General features: G+C 32.7%; 1 non-coding gene across 1 annotated transcript; it reads right to left on the reverse strand.

Annotated features, from left to right (window-relative positions):
- Positions 1-10487: 10487 nt before the first annotated feature.
- TRNAP-UGG (transfer RNA proline (anticodon UGG)) lies at positions 10488-10559 on the reverse strand. The gene has a single exon. It is a non-coding gene; the product is annotated as a tRNA-Pro (tRNA).
- Between the last annotated feature and the right edge of the window lie 13546 nt (positions 10560-24105).

Here is a 24105-nt window from a genome sequence, read left to right on the forward strand (position 1 = left end):
TTTAAATGTGTCCCAAAAGGGAATCTCTGGTGGGAACTGAACTCTAATCTGCTGGTCCATAGACCAACTCTCTAACCATTTGATCAACTCCACACACAATAATTGTTTTCGGTCTGGTCTGGTCCGTTTTCGGTATGTCTTAATTTATTCAATAATTTTCTAAAGTCTATTTTTTCTATTCAATATGTATTCCATCTTTTGCGTTATTTTGCCGGGTATTAAGGCACTCATCACTGTATATATATTCACATATATATACAGAAAAGCAAAATCTATATTTTTTTACTCTTCGAGATTTTTCGTATCCCTAATTCTTTTTAAGGTATTTTGAAAAAAAAAAAAATAAGCGTAACTCGCTTAGTCTTAATGCGAAGAGAAGTATTAAGAGTCTAAGAAATAAGACTAAGAAAGAACTAATGAAGAAAACTTTTCTAAAAAACAAAAATAAAGCTTTTTTAAACACTTTAAAAAACTTTTTAGAATTTTTTCCCAAAACTGACTGCTTCATTTTTTGGTTATTTCATTTTTAAACATTCGATTTCGAATTTTACGAATAAAAACCTACGTTTCAAGAGCTACAACCCTGCTCCTTCTGGGTCTACAAACTTCGAGATACACCTTTTTTTTATAAGCTACATTTTTGCTGAGAATATTTTTTTCGATAAAATACTTGTTTTTTGAGTTATTTTAAAAAACCGTATGAAAACTTTTTTTTTTGAAAAATGAAAATTTTTACTCACAAATAACAGAAACCGTATTGACTTAGTGAAAAAATAACGTATGATTTTTCTGGACGAGGAAAATTACACTTCAAAACGGTCATTTACTAGCGTATAAGTTGAAAAAAAAAACAATATGTTTGCAACAAATAATGAAATGTGGTACAGAAGAAATCACGTAGGTACTATCTTAATTGTTTCAAGTTAGAAATACATAAACCAAATTAACACATTACGACAATGTTGTCTTTAATGTTTTAAACACGAAACAAGGATTTACTTTATCGAATAAACCTTTAAAAGCCATCGATAGGTACCAATTTAATAGCAAATTACTATTTAATTATAGCTTTTATTTCTGTAGCATGAAATAGCAATCAAAGCACTTTTATATATAGAGAATATTATTTATGTATTTATAAAATGATATTAATTGCGGCAATTTTTATTCAGTTATGCATTCATGTAGATCCCATATCCCGGATTAATTTTTTACAACTCATTAAATAACGAATCGCTTTATTATAAATATATGTAAAGCCACAATAATTAATTCGTCTTTAATTTGTACTATCCGACAGGACAAACCTATAAAAATAGAAGTAACATTTTTTACTTCTTCTTACGTAAAGAAGTAAAGAATCTGTTGACATATATATATATATATATATATATATATATATATATATATATATATATATATATATATATATATATATATATATATATATTGTTATATTTCGATTTGACATGAGAAATAACAAAACTATATTCCTATTTAAAATTTAAATTAAAATAAAAAATTTCATGTTTCTCAACCACGAGCATATAAATTTGTAACGCCCTGTATATGACAAATTTTGTAAAAATAATTATAGCTAGTTTTAAGAGAGTGTTTCGCAGAATTGTTTACTAGCCCCATGTTTAATGTATTTCAAGCATACAATTAGAGACAATTAGGGTTGATGGTTTAAGAAAGTGTTCTTCGAACTGTTTATTAAAACCACGGACAATCTGTTTTAATTAAACAAAGGAGAGACCATTAAGTTTTCGAGATATGCGGGTAGGGAACTCAATAGCCCGTACGGTACATAGTAGATATTTAAAATCTATCTTTGTATTAAGATTCTCAAAAATAGATAAGAACCTTTTTAGTTGTAGAAAGTAGAATAAGGATACGGAATTTTATTTCTTTCTTGGAACTCCATATAGACAAAAAGATACGTAAATTTGAAAATTTGTTTAGATTAAGGAGAGAGGTAGTTTTGGGTAAATAATGCGACATGATTGAAAGTTGGTTTTGATTGGATGGAAAATTAATTGTGGGGGGAACGATTTGGAAGTCGGAGAAGGAATGTGGAGAGTGGAGCAGTGTGTTTTGTTCGATCGAAAGGAGAAGTCCAGTTTTGAGTGCAGTATACTAAAAAAGGAAAAGGCCGGTTTGTGTTTGAAAAGTTACAAGCATTATCAAAAAACTCGTGGAACGAGTAATAGGTCAAGTCGGGAGATGATATAAATTCTTGAGTCTAAAGTATCTAGTATTGTGTTCAGTGATTCAAAAATTTGAAAGATTGCATCAGGAGAAAGGCGGAACGAGTACGGTACGAAGCAGTGAAAGGAAAGGAGAAGAAAATTTAGCATAGGAGCAGAGACATTCTTGGGAGACGAGGACGAGTTTTCTTTTGATCGAAACATCAGCAAGTAAGGAAACGTGTTAGGGTGAAGACAGTGTATAATCATCAGCAAAGATCAGTCATTTTCTGTTATGATATGAATGTATTGTTTGTCGTGTTAGATACCAAAAGGTATATGGAACTACATATTTCACTATTATAAAATCATCAAATTTCAATTTGGTTTATTATAAATCATTGTAGTTGACTTGTTTTTATGATACAATAATATTAATAAATAAAAATTGTTTTTATATCAAGAAAATTAAACATCGAGAACATTCTGTAAAGCAGAAGTAGAGAGATTCACAGTTATTGATTAATAAAAATTTGGAGACAAAAAGAAATAAGGTTCTCTTTTTTGTAATTGTTATATGAAATAAAGATATTAGAATAAATAAAATTTGCAATATTGAATATCGATTTCCGTTTTGATAAAATAAACGATTTTTATAATTTCTAATTGAAATCCATCATCATCATTGGTGCTACAGTCCTATAAAAGAGCCTCGACCTTCCCAAGTCTATTACGCTAGTCAGTTCTATCCATTGCCAACTGTTGCCAGTTTGGTGCGCCTATTTGTTTACCATCCTCATCTACACCATCCCTCCATCTGAGTTTTGGCCTAGCCCTACTTCTACTTCCCACAGGTTGTGACATAAGGATTTTTCTAGGAGGGTTGTTCTGCTGTGATCTTGCCAGATGTCCTGCCCATCTTAGTCTTCCTATTTTTATAAAGGATACTACGTCTTTACCACCAAATATATATTTATATCTGTGATATATCTCGTAGTTCTCCAAACACCATTTTCACAGATGCCACCGAATATTCTTCTCAGGATTCTTCGTTCAAATATAAGCAGGAGATTTTTATCTGCCTTGGAAATGGTCCATGTCTCCGATCCATATGTCAACACTGGTTGTATAAGGGTTTGGTATATGGTTATTTTTGTTTTTTGGCTTAAGTTTCTGTTTCTCATATGTCTACTCAGTCCAAAATAGCAGTTGTTTGCTAGTATTATTCTTCGCTTGATTTCTTGATGCATAATATTCAGAACATGGTATGTGATAGACTACATTCACTTGTTCCAAAAAGGAAAGAAGTGTTTTAATTTTAGAAAAAATAAAGATTATATATATATATATATATATATATATATATATATATATATATATATATTATCTTTATTATTATTTATACTAGCAAATTAAATGTAAATAATACATTGTAGGCATAATCGAGGAAAGAGAACTAACACCTCTTTTAAACTCTTGACGTTAAAAGCTGGATCTAAGAATACGGGCATACCACATGCAAACGGCACTCAGTTTCTTAAAAATCAAAATTAAAACAAATTTTAAATATCTTTTTAGTTCAAAATAATAAGATTTTAATAAGATTTTGCTTCACCTTTCTCTATTTTCATTTCATTTACAATGCTGTAGGCGCTTATTATCTTGTCAGCATTAATTTATAACAATTTTATGCAAAATAGATACGCAACAATGCCGAATCTATTCTATATATAATTTATGAATATCTTTTTTCCGAGAAAAATCGTATTTTATCATCCTGGGAAAATCCGGGTCTCAAACTAGTTTTGATCATTGCATGTAACCACAAGCGTTAGTAAACTTTACAAAATACTCGTCTATATGATTTCAGGACTACACTAATTACTACAGAAATTATTTATTAGCGGTCGAGTTTAATCTTCGTCATAAAAAAACGTGACTAGGTATTAGTAGCCAGGAAATTAGAGATGGGTCGTTCGCAAACTATCACTAGAATTTAACGAATTAATAAATCGTTGTTTACAGATATAACAGATAATTCAGATAATTAAACAAATAAATAAAACAAAAGAAATAACAAAAAATGCTAATAAAAAAAGTTGGATAAATTTAAGATGAAATTGCGAATGATTCATAATGAAAGCCAATCCATAGCTAATAGCGCTATGAAATTTCTTATGAAATGAAAGAAAGTGTCCAGCTTAAAACCTAAAAAATACCATTAAATAAATAATAAGCAGGTACCTTTCCTTAATATTTACGAATTCAGGGGGAACTGTCTGAAACTTTTAAAACAAATAACGGGTGCGCCTGGGAGACCCTCTCTCCTATATACTGTTTAATCTGTCTCTGGAAAAAGTAACTCGTATGTCACAAATCACAACCATTGGTTCAATAATAGAATAAATTAGTGCAAATCAGACGTCATCGAAGCAGTGAACGAATTTGTATACCTGGGACCGCTCCTTAATACTGAAAATAATACTACCGCAGAATTTGCACGGCCAACAGATGCTATTTTGGGCTCAATCTTTCCCTTAAATCCAAAAATATATCGAGAAATACAAAACTAAAACTTTACAAAAGAATAATACGCCCATTCCTAACATATGCTTCAAAGACCTGGACTCTAACAAAAATGAATGAAAACATTTTAGGATGTTTAGAAAAAAAAGTACTAAGGCGAATCTATGGAGCAGTGAATGACAATGGAGTGTTGATTACAGGAAGACGATATAACTTTAAACTTTATAGAATTTACCAGGGGCCAGATATCGTAAAACATATTAAGATAGGATGTTTGAGGTGGATAAGGCATAGAACAGATACAAAAAAAAGTTCGAAAAATCGGAAGAAACACATGATTAAAGACCACTGGAATCAGATCAAAACCATCATGCAAGAAACAATCAAAAAGTATAAAACTATTAATAAAAGTAAACAACAATGGATGAATAATGAAATTTTGAGACTAATGGAAAACAGACGAGAAGAGAAAAATAAAAACACTGAAGAATACAACAAAATCAATAAACAAATCAGAAGGAAAATCCGAGATGCAAAAGAAAAATGGTATAGCAGCAAATGTATTGAAATAGAAGAACTGAAGAAAAAGAATGAAACGTTTATTATGTACAAAAAGGTGCAAGATATAATTGGACCATATAGGTCAACTTCACGTAGTTTACTTGATAAACAAGGAAATATCAAAGTCAATGAACAAGACGAACTGGAGAGGTGGAGGAAATATATTGATGAACTGTTTGATGGTGAAAGAACAGAAATACAAATCAAAAATATATCGACTGGTCCAAACATAACCTTCGATGAAATGGAAATAGCGCCACAACTATCAAAGAATAGGAAAGCAACCGGTCCAGATGAAATTTCCAGCGAAATAATCAAACTACTTGATGATAAAGACAAACATTCTCTTCTAAACCTCTTCTAAATACTGCACTCAAAAATTTACAGCGAAACACAGTTTGGTTTCAGAAACAACCTTGGAACCAGAGAAGCATTATTCACTTTGCAGGTCCTGGTTCAAAGATGTAGGTATATAGAACAACTAGTATATACAGTGTGTCCGTAAAATATGGAATAAATTCGATATTTGCTAAATGAAAAGCTTCTCTAAAAAAATCTAAAACACGTCGAGTTTTAAGTTAAGTGTTCTATATTCTAAAACAAAATTTCATTATAAAAGGTGATACACATAAAGGTGATGACGTCATCGGCTCTTTTTTTAAATGTCATACCCTATATTTTATGACATTTTTAGATCTATAAAAATGAGCTGATTCCAAAAAAGTATAATACTCGGGGTCTAATGAATATAATTTGAAAGATATGCGAAAATAAATTATTTATTATCAATTCAAAAAAGTAGCCTACTACCTATTAGTTTTAAAAAAAATGTAATTATTTTTAGTAACGTTCAATAACAATTAAGTAATACAATAATTATATTAATTCGAGAATGTTCTGTATTATTGTTTAGAAATAATTTGAAGTAGAAATGAATTTGAGTGTAAAGGAAAGAATTGAAATACTCATGATGATTGGGTATGAAGAGAAATCGCGAACTCAGATGGAAGTGAAATTTATTTAATGATAAATATCGAGAAAGACCCATAACGCAGTCAACAGTACGTAAGATTGAAAAGAAATTGTCCTTTCAGATCCACACTTGTAAAGAAATTAAACGAGGATGATCCAGATAAAAGAATCCAATTTTTGCGAAACAATAGTGGATAACTGCCACCGAAACCCTCTCTTGGTTCAAAATATTATTTTTTCTGATGAGGCTACATTCACATTAAATGGCGAGGTCAATTGTCACCATTGTAGACAATGGGCAAAAGAAAACCCCAACTGGATGCGGAAATATCATACACAATACCAGCAAAAGGTATACGTATGGGCTGGCATTGTAAAAAATAGAATCATTGGACCCTACTTTTTCGAAGGTAATTTAAACGGGCCAGCATACCTTCAGTTTTTAAGGGGTATCTCGTACCTACTTTAGTTTATCTATTTACCTGTAGAATTAATCCAGGAGGTTTATGGTTTCAACAGGATGGTGCGCCTCCTCATTATGCTGTAGATGTTCGAAGGTACCTAAACGAAATTTTTCCGAATAGGTCGATTGGAAGACCTTGACATATTGAATGGCCAGCGAGGTCGCCAGACCTGAATTCTTTAGATTATTTTATGTCTGGTCATTTGAAGAATGTTGTTTATAAAACAAAAACCTGCAAATATTGAAGACTTAAAAACAAGAATTCGTAAAGAAATAAACAATATTTCTCGAGAAACCATAAACAAGGTTCTACAAGAATTTGTACAACGTTTGGGTTACTGTCAAATTCAACAGGGGCTACAATTCGAACATTTAAGATACAGTCATGTATTAATTACTAGATTACTTTCAAGCTATTATAGTTTTTTGAAATCAACTCATTTTTATCGATCTAAAAATGTCCTAGAATACAGGGTGTTACATTAAAAAATGTGTATCAAGACCTCAGTATTATCAACAATTTGTATTGGCATCAATGTGCAAACATACGAATTGATTAGAATACGACGTAAACAGTGAAAATACGACATGGAGTGAGGCAGGGGTGTATTTTATCGCCTCTACTTTTTAATATCTACTCCGACATTATTTAAAAAAAAAGTTTAGTATCAAGTGATTGCCTACGTATAAATATCCATAATGGGAGACTTTAATGCTAAAGTCGGGAGAGGAAAAGTTGACGAATATGTTGAGGAATTTGGACTAGGTGACAGAAACGAAAGAGGGGATAGACTTGTAGATTTTTGTCAAAACGAACATTTTGCTATAATGAACACAATGTTCCAACTACCCGATAGAAGATTGTACACTTGGAGATCTCCTGCAGACAACAAAAACCGCATAGTCAGAAATCAAATAGACTATATATTAGTCAAAAATAGATACAAAAACTCAATTAAAACAGTAAAAGCATACCCCGGAGCAGATGTCAACTCTGACCATAACCCGCTGATAGCTAGAATCCACGTGAAACTCAAAAAGATTGTAATACTTAAAAATAAACTAACGTTTGATTACACAAAATTAAGAAAAAGAGAAATACATCAAAAAGTGATCCAACAAGTCAACTCAAATCTAACAGAAGTGGGAGAAGAAATCTTAACATCAGAAGATGTCAATCAAAAGTGGAGCAATATTCAGGAGGCATTACTAAAGGCTGCTGAAGAAAATTTAAAGCCCGAAAAGACAAATAAAAAACAGAAGTGGATGACTTCAGAAATTCTAGCATTTATCGAAGAGAGGAGAAAAGCCAAAGGAAGAAATGAGCCAAAATATCAAGACCTACAAAGTAGAATTAAAATAGAGATAAAAAAGGCCAAGGAAAAGGGGTTAACAGATCAATGCATAGAAATAGAAGAGTATGACAGAAAATACGACAGCTTTAATATGAATAAAAAAAAATAAAAGGACTAACAAATACCAAAAAGCGAGCACACTAAGGGATACTCAAAGATGATAATGGTAAACTCATAGCAGACATCAAAGATAAACTAAGATTTTGGCAAGAATACATAATGAAACTATTCGACGATGATATAAGGATACAAAAAGAACCACAGGAACAAACAGGACCGAAAATAATAATGTGCGAATTAGAACAGGCAATTAGAAATACAAACCGCAAAATCAGTATGCCCAGATCAGATATCCACTGAGCTAATTAAATGCATTGACGAAGAAACACTGCATATACTTTTAAATCTGTTCAACAAAGTATATACAACAGGAGTAATACTCCAAGATTGGATGCTGTCCACGTTTGTAAAACTACCAAAGACAGTACATGCGACAGAATGCTCCCAGTACAGAAAAATTTCCTTAATAAGCCACACATTTAAGATATTTCTCAAAATAATACATGGAAGACTATACAAAAAAATAGAAGAAGATATAGATGACACCCAGTTTGGATTCAAAGGAGGACTAGGAACGTAGGAACGAGAGAGGCTCTGTTCGCTTTTAACGTTCTCGCGCTTTAATGTCTGCTTTATAGATTATCAAAAGGCTTTTGATAGAGTACGACATCAGAAACTAGTAAAACTGTTAAAAAAAAAGAATGTGTATAGTCGAGATATACGGGTTATTGTCAATCTGTACTGGAATCAAAAAACAAAGGTTAGAATCGAAAATGTCGAAACAGAAACAATAGAAATCAAAAGAGGTGTTAGACAGGGTTGCGTGCTGTCCCCATTGTTATTCAATCTGTACAGCGAAGCTATTTTTAAGGAAGCAATATCAGAGGAACAACAGGGTATATCAATAAACGGTAAAATCTTAAACAACATAAGATTCGCAGAGGACACCGCTGTTTTTGCAGACACTCTAGAAGCATTGCAACGCTTAGTAAATAGATTACATCAAGTCAGTATCAAATATGTACTACAAATGAACGTTAAGAAAACCAAGTTCATGATTATTTCTAAGCAACATACAGTAGGAAGGCTAGATATCGAGGGAAAACAAGTAGAAAGAGTGAATAACTACAAATATCTGAGAACCTGGGGAATGAAAACAATGACCAAGGTAGACAAATAAGGACACGTATTGAAATTGCAAGACAAGCATTTATAAAAATGAAAACAATGTTTGTCAATCGAGACCTTCCTCTGCATCTGAGGATGAGAGCCTTAAGATGCTACGTGTTCTCGACTTTGTTGTATGGAATGGAAAACTGGACACTAAAAGTGGATAATATAAAGAAGTTAGGATCATTTGAGATGTGGTGCTATAGAAGGATTTTGAAAATACCATGGACCCAACGAGTTACAAACGCAGAAGTGTTAAGAAGGCTACAAAAGGATTGCGAGGTCATAAAGCACATCGAAACAAGAAAGCTGGAATATTTAGGCCACATTACCAGAGGTGCGAAATATGAGATATTAAGGCTCATAATGCAAGGTAAAATCAAGGGTAAAAGATCCATAGGAAGACGAAGAATTTCCTGGCTGAGAAACCTAAGAGAGTGGTATAGTTGCAGCTCAGTAGATCTTTTAAGAGCAGCCACCAATAAGATACGGATAGCTGTGATGATTGCCAACCTCCGATAGAAGAAGGAACTACAAGAAGAAGAAATATCCGTATACATTCCTCCTTCCAATTCATGGGTATTAGAACAGATTTTAATTAAATATAACTGAAATTATTGTTGATTTATTATTTGTTGTGTTCTAATATTCCCCATAAAAAATCGTGACTGGTAAGAGTAATTAATAGTAACTATTGATGTTGATGATCCGTACGCATTGAATTTCCACTTAATCTTTGGTTAGTCATTATTTGCTCATGAAAAAGACAAGGTCGTTTCCTTCAGTGCAATATTGTTAAAACGTTTAAAAATTCTGACAGAGTGCAAATATTTACAAGGTGAATGAATCAAAGTAGGAGCAGGAAGATTGATTTTAACAGATATAGAAAAAATATTTGAATTGCCGTTGGTAATAAGAAGCTGTTCCAAAAATGAAAAGTAAACAATGATTTACAATGGTTTTACGTCTTAATTTATTTTTTTTTTAGTAATGTGCGCATGTAGTTTTCCCACTTACCTATATTCTATATTTAAAAATATTTTCATGGTTGTTAATTCCTACTTCAAAACTTTATTAGGTGTGATATTTACTTTTTTAATTTCACATTTAGGTTTAGTTGTATTTAAAAGATTAGTTTAGAAGAAAAAAGTACTTAACTTTAAAAATTTATTTAAAAAAAAACAAAAAGTTGGGCTCAACCGGGATTTGAACCCGGGACCTCTCGCACCCAAAGCGAGAATCATACCCCTAGACCATTGAGCCGCCATGAAAATTTTTAGAATTATCGCTGTATTAAACAGTGTAATTATGTACTAAACATTTTATAATTGGGTTAAATTAAAATTAAATTAACTCTCTAGCGCGGGTGGGTTAAGAATTACTTGACTGCTCAAGTGAGGCCTGTCATGACCATGTTTTTAGCAATTTTTTAGTGTAAAATATTTTTTTTACAAAAATGCACACCTCTAGGCAACAACGTCTCGGTTAAAGCTAACGCCCTTGCTGAAGTGCTTGGTTTAACCAAGTCAAGTCCTAATTTTTTGAAAGATTCTTGATTCTTCTGTCTTTGCTACAGGATGGATCTGGATTAATATGCATAGTTATAACACAAGCATTAATTGCAGCCATATTTAGTAGTCCATAAAATGTTAGGTACCAGTATCCATGTTCTAGTTGCCCTGGCTACATTACACGTTGAAGCCATTCTATCTACCACATCTACTGTACTTTTTGTTAGGTTGTAAAAAAATATTATTTCTTGCCTTTGGGCATATCCAGTTGATGGATGGATGTTGTCAATATCGCGATGCAAATAAGATACTAGTAATACATTTTTAGATTGCTTAGGAACATAAGAAACTGTGGTGGCATAGTTTCCAAAAGCAAATACAGATGACAATACTGGTATATCCTTAGCTGTATGCAGTATTTCTGGAAGCTCTCGTTTATTCGGCCATATTGTAACTTCTGTCGAGCGTTCACGATGAAATTTGTCAATATCGACCATGTCTGTGAACCGGCGATCCACAGTTATATTTTGTCCTGAACTATACAGATGTTAGCAGATTCTCATTGCAACATGGGAACTTTTATTTTAATTTTTATCCCATATCTGTCAAGTTTATTAGGGATGAGCATTTGAAATGGGCATCGTCCTCGGAAGGCAAAATGTGTTTCGTCTAATGTCAGATATTCTCCAGGAGTATAAGAAGACTTACATTTTTGGTTAAAAACTTCAAATACTTCTCTAACAGCAGCCAGTTTAGCAGAGCTCTTCTTTGTTTCTAGTATCTGTGTCACCAAATCTAATCACACGCGACAGGAATCTAAATCTTCGCTGGGACATAGTAGCTACGAAGATTTAAGATCTCATTCCATCGTCCAATAGTTTTGTAAATTTCTTTTTGAGACTTTTTCAGATCCTGATAGATAAAACAAACCAAAATAAGGCTGCAATTTTTCATTTCCGAATATTATTTTGGTTTCCATTAAAAATATTCAACAATTCAAGAGTATCATAGAATTGTAAATAAAATTAAAAAAAGTTTGGAAGAAAAGACCATATGTGCCTTAGTATTTCTCGATATTCAGCAGGGTTTTGATAAAGTCTGGCGCAACGATTTGCTATATAAATTAAAATCTTTACTGGCTAGCGATATGTACCTTGTACTAAAGTCCCATATTAACAAACCTTCGTTCCAAGTAAAAATCAAAAATGATTTCTCAACCTATCACTCAATCCAATCCGGAGTTCCTCAGAGTAGTGTCGTCAGTCCCTTCCTGTACATAATCTTTACTACTGACATACCTATTACAGATGAAGTCATAGTGGCGACTTTTGCCGATTATGCAGCCGTATTACTTTCAAACAAAGACATAGCACCTGAAAAGCTGCAAAATGACTTGCATACTTTAGAGAATTGGTTGGCAAAATGGAAAATTAAAGTTAACAACGAAAAATCAGCCTAAATCATATTTACGACAAGAAGACGCACCTATCCACAAGTTAGTCTAAACAATGGCCCCATTCCTGCTGAAGACGTAGTGAAATATCTTGGTTTGCATTTGGACCGAAAACTCACCTGGAAGCAATACATTAACGCCAAAAAAACTCAGCTCCATATAAAATTGAATCAAGTGAATTGGTTACTTGGCAGAAAGTTACAACTGTCGTTAAAGAACAAAATACTGCTTTCTAAAGTCATACTAAAACCAACGTGGACTTACGGCGAAGAACTCTGGGGCTGTAGCAACCCTGCAAATACAAAAAATTTGCAGACCTTTCAATCAAAACGTTGCGTATGATAGCTAGCCATACAGCCAAATTATCAGTGAATTATATCAGTCACCAATGGAGGAATAAATACTGAAGAGGTCTTAGCCAGAAGACCTGATTACATAGGTGAAAATGGAGAGCTGTCGTTGAACGGTACACAAATCAAGTCGATATTGTCATCACATTTGCTAATTACTCAATGTACTGTTTATGAGTAGATTGTGAATATGCATTTAAAATTAAAACAAATTTTTCATTGGATATTATTTTTACATCATGTTTATCTTTATATTTTGAAGCAACTTTTCTGGTATACATATTTTGTATATCGTATAATTATGTCAAGAGTATCGCCAAGGAAATGATTCCATGCCTCAAGTCATCATATTCTTTGCTTTTTGGCGATTCTTCATCTTGTTCATCTTTTTGTTCAGTATCAGTTTCGTGATTGCTTAACTCTTCGTGATCTGAGGCGTTCAACAAAGATCCTTCAGAATTATCTTTATATCAGAATCAAAAAAGTAATAATATTAACCCCCTGCGAAATTTTCAAATCAGTAATTACCTACTTAAAGATTGATTGCGTATAATGAAAGTTTCGTTCCGGTAGGGACTAAAACCAAAAATATTAAACCTATGGCTGCAATTTGACACGAGGCAATAGGCAATTGAAGGGCGAAAAAAAGAAGACATAATAAGTAGGTATCCATCACAAGTTCTTACTATTCCGGAGGGAAGGGAAATAATAGTTATTTGGGTAGGTAACTGTACTTCTCAGAATAAACAGTACTTCTCAAAATAAAAACTGCGCGATGGATGTTTTGATCCTTCGATTATTATGTTTCCAAGAATCACATAAAGACTTAAGACTCACGGTCTTTATTGAGATTTTGAGAACATCACAGAAGAGGACAAAACAAAAAAGGATCTTGAAATTGTACAAAAAAGGAAACTGGAATATCTTGACCATAAAACTTACGATATTATGAGTACTACGTACTACGAATACTTAACGAGAACCTGGTACTTGTAAAGCTGTATCTACTTAAAACAAACCGATCTTTATTAATAACAGAAAAAAATTTAAAAAAAGACAGGTAATTTTCTTTTCTATACAAAGATTCAATTAGTTACATCGATCAACGCAAATTATGTCATGAAAGAAAAAAACTATATTATTAACTCATTCCAATCCGACCCTGATTTGTAGACGCCAGATAACCTGCAATTAAATGCAGTAATTTTCCCGTGTTCAATTCAATCCATATTGTTAATATTTCAAATAACAGCTATTAAATTCCTACATCCTGTTATACTTTTCTTAGGCTATTTAATTTAACGCTAATTAGCAGTCATATCGAACGACCTTGACAATTCAAGGCATCTTCTTTATATGATCCATTCGGACGAATTCCGTCTAAACGAATCTCCGCATATTGTTACTAATTTTAAGCTAATTTTCTGGTAAATTACGTGATTTTTACTAAATAATATTGTGACATGTATAATGCAATTATCATTAACACAGTAATTATAATTTAGATTATTTGTCTAAAGAGTAGTATAAGCGTCTAATTGGTGAATATATTTCTCTTCTTTAGGTTATATTGAAGATAAATCGATACAAATAGATTCCAGTTGGTGTAGAGATTTATTTACCTGTAGTATTACGTATAGTGGGTTCGCTATTCTCAGTCCGAACTGTCTAGTGAATTTAGTAATTATTTTTTTGCGAAGTTAGTTACTTTTTGACAGACTAGAAGTGGCTGGAAATTACTATACAACCAAATGAAATAAAATAGAACTTTACGAATTACCGGCAATCAATATTTATTTATTTGCACCATATAATAAATAGTTATTGCACATTACAATAGTTACAACTGAAATATATTTTTTAAGTCTACTACCCAAAATTTTATGGGTTTAGTATACACTTCCACTATTTATCATAATTCTTCTTTTTTTCAATGAAAGAAGTCTGTAATAAAAGTTTATTTAAGCTGTTAATACTGTGAGCTAGGAACTTTTGTGTTGTAGGTTTCCAGCTATGAATCCCGTCAAAATATGCCCGAGTTGAGCGAATGGACCTTATTACTTATAATCTGTGGCTCTCAATGGAGTTAAATTTTCTATATATTAGACAGTCGATGCATTTTATAACCCTTTCGCATTGACTTTTTAATTCTTATAAACTTTTTGGTGTTATTTAGACACTAGAGAAGTGTTATTTATACACTATTTGCAGCATTTGTCAAATTTATTGACCTATATTTCGATTATTATCACCATGGGGCATATATTTCCCTCCAAGTTATAATTATGTCCCAGTAGCTGTAAAATCAATGAAATGAGGAAACACAAAAACATTTTTATTGTAGGAAATCATACAAAATAACAGTATTTTAAATGTATACAATACCTTAAAACAATCCATACATAATGCAAGGTTATACTGACACCAAGAAACCTTTGTTTTTTTCTTTTTTCATTTTGTGACATCGGTGGCATCTTCGTCGAGTTGCCCTTCAATAGGTAAACGCTCTTCAACTTTTTGTAGTTTTTGATGATCTACCATACCATCTGCGTTTTTTTTGCGGAAGCATTTTATCTGTTTCAACTGATCAGCTGCTTAGCTAACGGCACAATAAATTGCAGAAAATGATTTTTTTATGGTTTATTTCATTATAAAGTATGCAAGAATTCACCAACAACGCCAGACCTAGTTTATAAAATACCTTCTTCCAACATTTATTAGATTTACAATAGAGATGTAATGCCTGCGAAGATGCTGCAGAATAACAAGAATGGGTAGGAGAAGTAATGACGAAATAAAGCAAAGAACATCAATAGAAACAGACATACTAACATACATAGAACAAAAAAGACTAAAGTGTTATGGACATGTAAGGAGAACTAGCGACAGCAGATGAATAAAGAGAATAACCGAATGGAACCCCATATCAATTGGACCCTGTTCTGCAACAATGGTGTAAGCCACCGGCATGTTGTTCTGAGATAATTAGCTTTTTGTATTTCGTTATCATAGAAAATTCCCTTACTGAGATTTTTTTCTTTAAATATGTTTTAGTCTTTTACAATAATACATATAAACGGAAAATATCGAAATAAAACAATAACCTTTAATTTTTGGTATAAAAAAACAATAAAAACTGGGTTACATGATTGTTGCAAAATTGAGTAAGTGATCATAGTTAATTGCGTCAAAATAGTTTATAATACAATTTGATACAAAAGATAATCAGAAAGCATTTTTATTGAGAAAAAGTAGATACAGTTATTTTTATTATTCATATACAACGTCAAATTGCTCTTCATCAATAGTAAAATCTGGCATCTGTCCATGTCATCGTCTATGAAATTTTCGCTTCCGACTTTATCTAAGAAATTATAAAAGACTTTTGCATCTGTAGGTACCAAATCCAAGATGTCTTTCAGGTCTTTTATTTTTTCAGCAGAAAGCTGTCTACCATTTGGCCACAGTGGAGGCAGTTCTATTTTTCCAAGTAAAGGTTTTCTGCCCTTTCCTGAATTTTCGATGTTAACTTGCGATGTTAATTTGTTTAACTGATGAAAATGCTGTAGGTCTAATGCTGTTCGGTCTAGTGAGGTTACGGTAAAGGGCTTTTCGGTCCAATGAGTTTGGTTTACTGCTTTTAGTCTAATGATTTCGGTCTAATTGTCGTTTATTGCATAAAAACGCATGTATTGTATAACGCAATTAACTTAATTTGTCTTAGTTTTTCCCCCAATGTATAATGCAGCAATAAGCAACAACGGCGTAACCCACTACATTTTATAGCACCAGGGTATCAACCGCTAAGTTTATTTGTGTAAATAGTAAACTACAGCATATTATAAAACAAATGATTACTGAGATCTATAGCCAATTTGTCCTAATAAAATAATTGATTCATGTTCTGTTTTGAAAAAGAATTATTGTAGTTTATGTTGATACATATACCCATTGAATATTTTTCAACAACAATGTAAACCGCACTGTGGATTACCTGGTTGTTGTAGATTTATGCATTATCACTAGTTTGACGAATGTGGATTAGAACTTTGGTTAATAGATGTCGCTAAAGTACCAGATACGGCTTCTACCATTTTTGCTTTTTGTCAAACCATTCGTAATAAACTTGTTGGCATGTATTTTACATTTGTAAACAAATTGTGGGTTACACCATTGTTGCAGAACAGGGTCCAATTAGTACCTACACTAAATTATTTGTAAAACAAAATAATAAACCATAGTTTATTGACTTACCTATCCATTATAAAGATCACACTTGTGAAGGAATAACTGCAACTAATACAAAAATATTAAAACACAGTTCTCCTATGCAGACAACCCCTTCATTTCAATTATGAGAAGCAACTAAATGTTTGCAGGTGTAAATTGTGGATATAAGCCGAATAGTATTAAGTATTGTTCGAATGAAACAGATATGCATATACTTCTGATGATTTCATTTCCTTCTACATTTTTTTAAAAATTATCGATGGGACAAATATAACCCATTAGAAACGAATGCGTTAAGCTACTTAACTTTTTTTATGTAGCTTTATTGATTTGTGTAGGATTGCTTAAGTTGATTATAAAACTTAAGATTTTATGTAGCTTTATTGATTTGTGTAGGATTGTTTTGACATGCCTCTATCTTTTATCCAATATTTTGATTAATTACCTTAGAGAGTAGAACCCTATGTTTAGTTTACTGACACGAGTCAAAACCAGATGGCCCAGATGGACAATACGGAAAAGATAGGAAAAACACAATGATCTGTGGTACAACAAATGTTGAACATTAACTTATCGCATACAGAAAAATAGCTGGATTCGAAATAAAACCAAAATAAAAGTTTTAAATAAAATATCAAAAGTTAAATGGAAATTTGATGAGCATACACAGGGAGAGAAAGGTAACAGATACAATAAAACAATTACCATTAAAGACCATGGAGTTATGAACGACCAATAGGAAGACCACAATTTTCAAAAACAGATGATTTTTGCTGATTGAATAGAGATAGATAGAAATAATATTAAATATGTAATAATATAGGTACATGTATTTAATACCTTACTTTTATATACATATACTATATTATAACTATACCAGACAAATAAACTAGTGCACATACTTAATATAAAATTAAAATTGTGAACTATTAATACCTGTGTTTATCCCATTTGTCTACCTATCTTTCCGTGGTCTAGTCTTGTGTGTGTGCATTGCTCTGAAAGACCCCTGAGCAGAAGTACTCCTTGTTGACATTCCTTATAATGTAATTAAAAAAAAAAGAAAAAAAAAGAAGAAAAAAAAAAAATAATAATAATAATAATAACTCTCTTACTGCGTAGGGACATTGGACAAATAACAGAATACATAAGATGAGTAAGAAGTATAAAAATCATCAAAAGAGCTGAAGAAATATTGTTTAACACTCTAAGACACTCACGACATGATGCAGAAAACAACACACCTCAACAATGCCCGGACACATTAAAACAAAAACTATCTGTTTACTCAGGCCGCCTGAGGAGGTACAAGGTTAGTAACAACCGGAAATGCGACAATATACTTTTTGAGCAAGCAGAGAAGGCTTTCTATAGGAAACTGAATTCCACTGTAGAAAATGCAAATAATAAACCCTACCCAAGCCAAGAAGAAATTCATGAGTTTTGGGGAAACCAACTTTCGACGCCAGCTACTCATAACAACAATGCTGGATGGATTGAACAAACAACGAACAACTGTCAACACTACAGTAATATTCCTTATGAACCTTTCACCACTGAAGAAGTCTCGAACATTATCAAAGAGCTTTATAACTGGAAATCTCCTGGACCAGACGGAGTTCAAAACTTCTGGCTAAAGAAGTTTTGGAGTGTTCATGAGCTTTTAACAGTATTTATTAATAACATTATTTCTAATTCACAGGAAATACCATCATTTCTTACTCAGGGAACCACTTATCTAATACCGAAGGATCAAAGTAACACCCAAGATCCAGCAAAGTACCGCCCAATTACTTGTCTTCCAACTTTGTACAAATTGGTCACATCCTGTGTGGCCCAGCGTATCTACCATCATTGTGCTCTGAACAATATCATATAGCCTCAACAGAAAGGATGCGCTAAGGGCTCCATGGGCTGCAAAGAACAACTTATTATCGACTCAGTCATTTCTAACCAGGCATACACCAAGAAAAGAAACCTTTTTACTGCCTTCATTGATTACAAGAGGGCTTTTGATTTAGTGCCGCATGAATGGCTTATAGATATATTGAAAATATATAAAGTCGATGATAATCTCGTGACCTTTTTGAAGCATATAATGGCAGAGTGGAAGACTAAAATTCACCTTCAAATACCGGGTGAAATTAATATCGAAACTGAAGATATCCCTATTAACCGGGGGCTTTTCCAAGGGGACTCGTTGAGTCCACTTTGGTTCTGCGTAGCAATGAACCCACTATCTCAGCTGCTGAACTCTACTCACTCAGGTTTTAGCATCAAAAATAACAACACTGTTGTAGCGACGCTTAATTATCTGTTGTATATGGATGATTTAAAATTAATGGCTTCCACTCGAAACCACCTAGATGAGATGCTAAAAACTGTAGAAAATTTCTCAAATGATATCAGTATGAATTTTGGACTAGACAAGTGCCGTATACTAAATATAGTCAGAGGAAAGGTTCAGCCCGGAGGTTTGGATATGCAAGATGGCCAAAACATCGAGGCAATGGGTGAAAATGATATGTACAAATATCTCGGAGTAAAACAAGCGCGGAAAATTGACCATAAACAAAACATACTCATTTGGTATTATAAAGTGGTCAAAAACGGATATAGAGGGTCTTCAGCGGAAAGTAAGAACACTTCTCACAAAGGCGCAAAAACATCATCCACGCAGTGCAGTAGAGAGAACAACATTACCGCGGTATCAAGGGGGAAGAGGACTTATGGATATAGGTGAGCAATTGGATAAACAAATTGCTAATATAAGAATTTATTTTCAGGTACAGGTTGAGATATCTACTTTATATCGAGCAATTTGCGCAGTAGATGATACGACGCCGCTTAAACTGAGGGAACAAGAAATGCGCATAAACCACCTGACTAAACAAGACAAAATGCGCACCTGGATGAGTAAACCTCTGCATGGGCGACATCTCAATGAGATCAGCCAAAAGAGCGCCAAGTACAGAGATCTAGAAATACAAATCAGGAGACAATGGAGAATGGAAAGTACCCAGACGATACCCATTATTCTTTCTACCACTGGAGTCATCCCGAAGAGCCTCCTAGAAAATATAAAAAAGGTGGGTCTAAATAAACATCTATATAAGATTATGCAGAAAGCTGTGTTACTTTCGACGTCCAGATGCGTACGACAATTTTTGGGAGATACACCGACATACCAAGTCACCTAGGACTCGATAACATGGAAAGAGTCCCACCAGAGCTCAATCCTTTTGATACCGTAGGTATCCGGGATGAGTGAATTTTCCCCTTAGAGGGAGTGTGAGCCGTATGGCTTAATCTGTATAATAATAATAAAAAACATACAATAAAGAATAATGTTGAATAATACTAGAATATATTTATGATATAGATATAGGATAATCTATATAAATGTGTAATATTGTATGATTGTAGCTGAAGATTAAATTATCCATTTATTGTTATAGAATCTAGTTATATCTTTAAAATACAAAATCTTATTTGAATAGTAATATGTGACATAAATATCTGTAGAGCAAAAATAAGTTCGGCTAATGGATTAAGTCCACAGTCAGGAAATTCGATGACACACACACACACACACACACACACAGACACACACACACACAAATAAACTAAAACACTTTTAGTGAGATTTCGGGTTTTAAAATATATGAAATTTACTTTATTGGCACCCAATGAAATTTAATAAATCGATAAAACAATCGTATTAATTAATCAATTCAACCGATACCCGCACAGCTTGGCGCTACGACAAAATATAAAAGTTAATTAAGATTATTAATATTGCCCGGTGATATCTGAGATTTAATTTCATTACACGTTTTCACACAGATAACGATAATTGCCAGTAAACATATCAAGGCTGATTCGTACGGAGCAAGGATTTTTCATTAGTTATTCAAGTAAACTATTACAGCAACTGTAATGATTGATTAGAATCGCTAGTTTAGTTGTAAAAGGAAACGTTTTACTCAGATTATGTAAACAAATCGCTTCATTGATTTATATATATATATATATATATATATATATATATATATATATATATATATACATGTATATATGTTAACATATTTACAAATGTCAGCAACAGATTTGCTACGGCTTTGATGAATTGAGACGCCGACTAATTTCATTCATTGTCATACAACTGTCCTTTTATTAAAAAAATTTCAATAAATTAACACACATTTCTAAAATATACCTTTTGAATAAATATAAATAACTTTTAATAATTTAAATAATATAAAACATCACTTTCGTTTAACAAACAATCATATAATACCTTATTGATATTTCATTTGTTAACATCTCTCCCCTCAAGAAACTTCCCCGCTAATTATCAAATAGTTACAATAAAAACCGAAGATCACCCATCGTAAGCAATACAGGATAGTTTAAACTATGTTTCCCGAATCATTAACTAATAATTCTTGTACAGGCATGTAAGTAGTATTTTGTTTTTTACTAGTTTATTACAATTCAATAGATTCTCTTATACCAATTTGTGGGTTTTTGCTTAATCAATTTTATTCATATTAATAAACACAGGCATGTAACATTGGCATAATTACTGTAATTTTTATCCTTATAAGACAGTACCCTAATATCGGCTTTTTATAATTTCAGCATTTAATCTACTTCTTACCGTTTGACCTGAAGATGCTGTGCAAAGTGTAGAAAGACAAACCGGTCGTTTTGGTAGTAAAATTAAATTGATTGTGAGTAAGTCTGATTTTATTTCTTTTTACCTATTTGAAATGGACACAGTTTAATGTTGTCACACAGACAACACATTCATGATTTGTAATCTTTTTATATCCTATGATTTTCAGTTATGAAATGCCGCTACCCATGTAAAGCATCAACCGAAATATTGGTTTTTAGTTGATCAATGAAATCGTTGCTTATTTACTTAATCCGAATCCCGTGTTTTATCTACAGATTTTAAATATTCAGCAATTTTGAGTACAATGAGTAAACATTGTTCTGAAGCTAATTACTATTTAAATGGGAATAAGCCACAATTAAAGGTTTTCAAAATACAAACATTAGTAAATTAAACAAATTTACAATTTGTTTAATTTATAAAATTTACCATAAAAAAACAAACTTTGTTTAATTTACTAATGTTTGTATTTTGAAAACGATTTCCGAAGTGGAAATGAAACGTCAATCTAACTACTTTAACCTTTAATTGTGGCTTATTCCCATTTAAATAGTAATTACAATGACTAAACGTTTTGAATTATCAGTTTAGAGAAATTATAAAAAGCTGAAAGTACCCTTATGTAGTAGTTTTATAACTGATTACGTGGTATTATTTATTAGTGAAAAATATATAAGGGTAATAGTAGAAATGTCCCCAAAGTACGCCTTTGTGGCGACCCACACAGGCAAGAAGAACTGGTAATCCGCGTGCAAGAAACCTAATCTTGTCCCACGAGCGGCTTTTCATCATCTCGGCCGAGGCCTAATTGCTCACAACTGTATAATTAAATCGCTTCACAAACTCTATATACATGTACTTATTCCTCAAACTTGTCCATCTGTTAATTATTTTTCATTGTGTGCAGGACGAACGGTCTGAACGCAGCAGACATGCTTTTATTAAATGGACTTATCGTGAGAGCTGTAACGAAATGAGGATTTAAATTGCTCTGGCTAATTTTGAAGATCTGGTCTAATCAGAAGTGGGATTTCTAAGCGCTAAAAATATTAAATAAATTGAAAGATCGTGATTCGCTTTTCACGACGATAGAATAATACTGTCGTTGGCTTATTTAGTTAGTTCAATGGGTTTGGTCTTCCGCTATAAAGTCTTTTATATTACAGGTGCTTTGTACAAGACGTTTTCAATATAATCCGAAATATTGTGGGGATTCGTCGTAATTTTAAGATTAAATGCTTTTATAAAAGTAGTTTATCGATATTATCGTATATTGTCGAATACTTTTGCAATCAGAGGATAAATTAGGTTAGGTTTAGTATGAGTGGCTTAGCGTACCTACCACTCGAACTTAGACGTCTATTGTGGCTCATTTATAGGTTAAAGCTGTTTTTTTCAGATCAACATTTTAATTATAGTTTACTATGGCCTTTGGTGGCACTTTTACGGCGTCATAGGGCTTAAGTTGATAATGCTCAGAAGCACTGAGCCCTATCGTTTCCAAATCTTGGACAGTTGCACAGAAAAAGTGCCAGACCCATTTTCTGTCACAAAAGGCTTGAGGCAAGGATGTTCTTTATCTTCATTTTTATTTTAAATCTATATTCAGGAAGAAGAAGGGCCTGCGTAGCGCAAGCGGTAGGATGCTCGCCTCGCAAGCCGGTGGTCCGGAGTTCGAATCCTACCGCCGGCAAGAACATCTAGAAATTTTAAAAATGTCTATAGGCCCCAGGTCGACTCAGCCTGAATAAAAATGAGTACCTTGGGTAAAACCAGGGGTAATAATAGACGGTTGAAGCGTAGCACTGGCCATGTTACCTTCCTTGTATACCGTAGGCCCTAGATATAGCAGACTACCCTGCTATACTCCCAAAGCCGCGACAGCGGTATAAAACGGGAGACTATTATATATATTATTCAGGAAGAATTAAACATCTGGAGGAGAAAATGCACAGGAATGAAAATAGAACTTGGAAACAAGTATATCTTTTTACAGCAAATCTGTTCTTCGCAGACGATCTAATGATTATGGCAAACGATGAGAAAGACATGGATGTTGAATCGAAAGTTAAATGAAGGATACGAAAATTAGGGACTTACTATCAACATGAACAAAACGTAATATCTTGTAACGATTATTTTGCCTACCATTTCATGTATTACTATAGGGGGTTGCAAAATGGGGACAGAAATTACGGTGCTAGAGATAAAGTAAGCAAAACAAACCGAAACGTTTGGGAACGGCTACTCAGGGGTTTTTTGGACAGCTGGGCCGCAGATAAGTGAATGACAAGGAGACTGAAATGGGGTAACTACAGAGATGAAATGAAAGGAGTACTTACATGAATCTTTTGGAACAAACACAACACAAGAAGGTTTTTAAGCTATTTAAAATAAGGACGCCGCTCAGAACAATCTTCCTGCTGGATGAAAGAAAGGCTCTTCCTTTCTAAAAAAATATAAAAAGCGTTAGAAACTTTTTAAAAGAAATAATACTCTTTTTTAGGGAAAAAAATTACATATTTATTGTTGTCTCACCACAAACAGTTACAAATATAAATAGTAATACAAAATAACAAAA

This window comes from Diabrotica undecimpunctata, chromosome 4, assembly GCF_040954645.1.
Source record: "Diabrotica undecimpunctata isolate CICGRU chromosome 4, icDiaUnde3, whole genome shotgun sequence".
In the NCBI taxonomy this organism is placed as follows: Eukaryota; Metazoa; Arthropoda; class Insecta; order Coleoptera; family Chrysomelidae; genus Diabrotica; species Diabrotica undecimpunctata.